The sequence below is a fragment of the Sapajus apella genome, unplaced genomic scaffold, assembly GCF_009761245.1.
Source record: "Sapajus apella isolate SASKATOON/1434 unplaced genomic scaffold, GSC_monkey_1.0 scaffold1, whole genome shotgun sequence".
Taxonomy (NCBI): Eukaryota; Metazoa; Chordata; class Mammalia; order Primates; family Cebidae; genus Sapajus; species Sapajus apella.
The window spans coordinates 30,747,197-30,751,682 of NW_022436941.1; the positions used below are offsets into that span (position 1 = coordinate 30,747,197).

The following is a 4,486-nucleotide window of genomic DNA, read 5'->3' on the forward strand; positions in this document are numbered from 1 at the left end:
GCGCAAACTTTGCCCAGCTGGGTGTACAACAGTGCGGACCAGCTTCCAGCAGCACTACCATCCCCGCGTGCACCATTTCAACTGTTAACCCAGACTTGGTATAGCAATTTGTGTTTTGTGTCTTGGATATTTTTCATCAAACCCCTCCCAATAAACTTCTTATACATTTCAAAGCAATGGACCCAAACATCGAATGATTTGCAAGGATTGAACGGATGACGCACGATGTGTTTCGTCCGTATCGTGAAATTTATGAAGAAACATATAATTCAGACAAAGCTCACCATGTTTATGTAAAAACCAACTCCGCTAACCCCAACTGCTACCTCGGATGATGACATCAACGATCCACAGCCAAGCACCAGCGGCCAATAAAATGTTTCGTACATGTTTATATATTTTGATATGTTTTGCAATTGGGAAAATGTTTCCTATGTTATTTTTTACACCTGTATTTTGTATTTTTGTATGCACCTGTATTTTGTAATTTTGTGTGTTTTGCAAATATTAAACCAGTTGTACTAGTAATGCAGAGTTACTTAAACCTGATGAATGTAAAAATAAGAAACAAAATGGTGTAGAGATGATACAAATGGCATAAAATGAACAAAGAAAATTATGATATATAACAATAATGAAAGAAAATTATGATAAAATATGACTTAAAGATTTTTATAACATCATTTCACAGTACTGTACATATAGCCTACTCAACTTAGACCAAATCGTGTTATGACCGGTCTGTCAGAACCAATCATGGTCATAAGTCAAGCACTAGCTGTACCACATTTTCTTTATCCAGTCTATCATTGATGGGCATTTGGGCTGGCTCCAAGTGTTTGCTACTGTGAATAGTGCTGCAATAAACATATGTGTGCACATGTCTTTAAAATAGAATGATTTATAATCCTTTGGTTATGTACTCATTAATGGGATTGCTGGGTCAAATGGTATTTCTGGTTCTAGATCTTTGAGGAATCCCCATACTGTCTTCCACAATGGTTGAGCTAATTTACACTCCCACCAACTGTGTAAAAGCATTCCTATTTCTCCACATCCTCTCCAGCACTTGTGGTTTCCTGACTCTTTAATGATCACCATTCTAACTGGCATGAGCTGGTATCTCATTGTGGTTTTTATTTGCATTTCTCTAATAACCAGTGATGATGAGCTTTTTTTCATATGTTTGTTGGCCACATACATTTTTTCTTTTGAGACGTGTCTGTTCATATCCTTTGCCTTTTTTTGATGGGGTTGTTTGTTTTTTTTTTTTTTTTTTTTTTTTGTAAATTTGATTAAGTTCCTTGTAGATTCTGGATATTAGCCCTTTGTCAGATGGGTAGATTGCAAAAATGTTCTCCCATTCTGTAAGTTGCCTGTTCACTCTGATGATAGTTTCTGTTGCTGTGCAGAGCTGTTTAATTTAATTGGAACCCATTTGTCAGTTCTGGTTTTTGTTGCCATTGCTTTTAGCATTTTAGTCCTGAAGTCTTTGCCCATACCCATGTCCTGAATGGTATTGCCTAGGTTTTCTTTTAGGGCTTTTATGGTTTTAGGTCTTACATGTAAGTCTTTAATCCATCTTAGGTTAATTTTGGTATAAGGAGTAAGGAAGGGGTCCAGTTTCAGTTTTCTGCATATGGCTAGCCAATTTTTCTGAGACCATTTATTAAATAGGGGATCCTCCCGTATTGCTTGTTTTTGTCAGGTTTGCCAAAGATCAGATGGTTGTAGATGTATAGTGTTATTTCTGAGGCCTCTGTTCTGTTCCATTTGTTTATATTATCTGTTTTGGTACCAGTACCATGCTGTTTTGGTACTGTAGCCTTGTAGTATAGTTTGAAGTCAGGTATTGTGATGCTACCAGTTTTGTTCTTTTTTTCTTAGAATTGTGTTGGCTATATGGGATCTTTTTTAGCTCCATGTGAAATTTAAGGCGTGTTTTCTAAGTCAATGGTATCTTGATGGGTGTAGCATTGAATCTATGAATTACTTGGGCAGTATGGCCATTTTAATAACATTGATTCTATCCATGAGCATGGAATGTTTTTCCATTTGTTGTGTCCTCTCTTATTTTCTTGAGCATTGGTTTGTAGTTCTCCTTGAAGAAGTCCTTCACAGCCCTTGTAAACTGTATTCCTTCTTTTTGTAGGAATTCCTTCTTTTTGTAGAAACTGTATTTTCTTCTTTTTGTAGCAATTGTGAATGGGAGTTCACTCATGATTTGGCTCTCTGTTTTTCTATTACTGTATTGGTGTATAGGAATGATTAAGGCTTTTGCACATTGATTTTGTATCCTGAGATTTTGCTGAAGTTGCTTATCAGCTTAAGGAGATTTTGGGCTGAGACAATGGGGTTTTCTAAATATACAGTCATGTCATCTGCAAACAGAGACAATTTGACTTCCTCTTTTCCTATTTGAATACCCTTTATTTCTTCCTCTTGCCTGATTTCCCTGGCTGGAATTCCAATACTATGTTGAATAGGAGTGGTGAGGAGAGCATCCTTGTCTTGTGCTGATTTTCAAAAGGAATGCTTCCAGCTTTTGCCCATTCTGTATTATAGTGGCTGTGGATTTGTCATAAATAGCTCTTATTAGTTTGAGATAAGTTCCATGAATACCTAGTTTATTGAGAGTTTCTAGCATGAAGGGGTGTTGAATTTTATCAAAGCCCTCTTCTGAATTATTGAAATAATCATGTGGTTTTTGTCATTGGTTCTGTTTATGTGATGGATTACGTTTATTGATTTGCATATGTTGAACCAGCCATGCATCCCAAGGATGAAGCTGACTCAATCATGATTGATAAACTTTTTAATGTGCTGCTAGATTTGGTTTGCCAGTATTTTACTGAGGATTTTTGTATTGATGTTCATCAGGGAAATATTCTTTTTTTGTTTGTTTCTGCCAGGTTTTGGTATGAGGATGATGCTGGCCTCATAAACTGAGTTATGGAGGAGTCCCTCTTTTTCTATTGTTTGGAATAGTTTCAGAAGGAATGGTACCAGCTCCTCGCTGTACCTCTGGTAGAATTCGACTGTGAATCCATCTGGTCCTGGGCTTTTTTTGGTTGGTAGACTATTAATTACTGCCTAAATTTCAGAACTTGTTATTGGTCTATTCAGGGAATTGACTTCTTCCTGGTTTAGTCTTGGAAGGTGTATGTGTCCAGGAATTTATCCATTTCTTTTAGATTTTCTAGTTTATTTATAGGAGTTTAATGTGTGATGTACCAGTGGTACAATGGATAGCGAGCCTGACCATGGATCAAAAGGAGTTTAATGTATACTCTGATGGCAGTTTGTATTTCTGTGGGATCAGTGGCGATATCCCCTTTATCATTTTTCTGGTGTCTATTTGATCTTTCTCTCTTTTCTTCTTTATTTATTGGCTAGTGGTCTAGCTATTTTGTTAATCTTTTTGAAAAACCAGCTCCTGGATTCACTGATTCTTTTGAAGGGTTTTTCATGTCTCTTTCTTCTTCAGTTCTGCTCTGATCTTAGTTGTTTTTTGTCTCCTCCTAGCTTTTGAATTTGTTTGCTCTTGCTTCTCTAGTTCTTTTAATTGTGATGTTAGAGCATCAATTTTTAGATCTTTCCTGCTTTCTGGTGGACATTTAGTGCTATAAATATTTTTCTAAACCTTGCTTTAGGTGTGTCCCAGAGATTCTGGTACATTGTGTCTTCATTCTAATTGGTTTCAAAGAACTTATTTATTTCCGCCTTAATTTTGTTGTTTACCCAGTAGTCATTCAGGAGCAGGTTGGTCAGTTTCCATGTAGTTGTGTGGTTTTGAGTGAGTTTCTTAACCCTGAGTTCTAACTTGATTGCACTGTGCACTGTTTGTTATGATTTGCATTCTTTTGCATTTGCTGAGGAGTATTTTACTTCCAATTATGTCATCAATTTTAGAGTAAGTGCGATGTGGTGCTGAGAAGAATGTATATTCTATTTATTTGGGGTGGAGAGTTCTGTAGATGTCTATTAGGTCTGCTTTGTCCAGAGCTGAGTTCAAGTCCCGAATATCCTTGTTAACTTTCTGTTTCATTGATCTGTCTAATAATGACAGTGGGTTGTTAAAGTCTCCCATTTTTATTGTATGGGAGTCTAAGTCTCTTTGTAGGTCATTAAGAACTTGCTTTATGATTCTGGGTGCTCCTCTAATGTTTGTATATGTAATAACCTAACTTGGGTTAGCCTAACTGACTCCATCTTAGCTGCAAAATCTGACAAGCTCTCCCTAGCTTCCCCGTCCCTACCACAGCCCATTTGGGTGCATATCTAGGCCACACTGATGCTGTGCTTATGTCACGCTGATTCTGTGCTTATCCTACCATATAACCAATGTAACTACATTCTGCTTGACAAGTACACCTGCTATTGTGTATAACTCTCTTGGAACCCCCCTTGGTGATTGTTTGGAAATACCCTTAACAACCAACAATCTTGGGAACCTCCTCCCCTCTGGTTACTAGCTAACTTGCCT

At 37.1% G+C, this 4,486-nt stretch overlaps 1 pseudogene; it reads left to right on the forward strand.

Annotated features, from left to right (window-relative positions):
* The first annotated feature begins 215 nt into the window (after positions 1 to 215).
* Positions 216 to 4,486, forward strand: part of LOC116555325 — a 32,564-nt pseudogene continuing 28,293 nt past the window's right edge.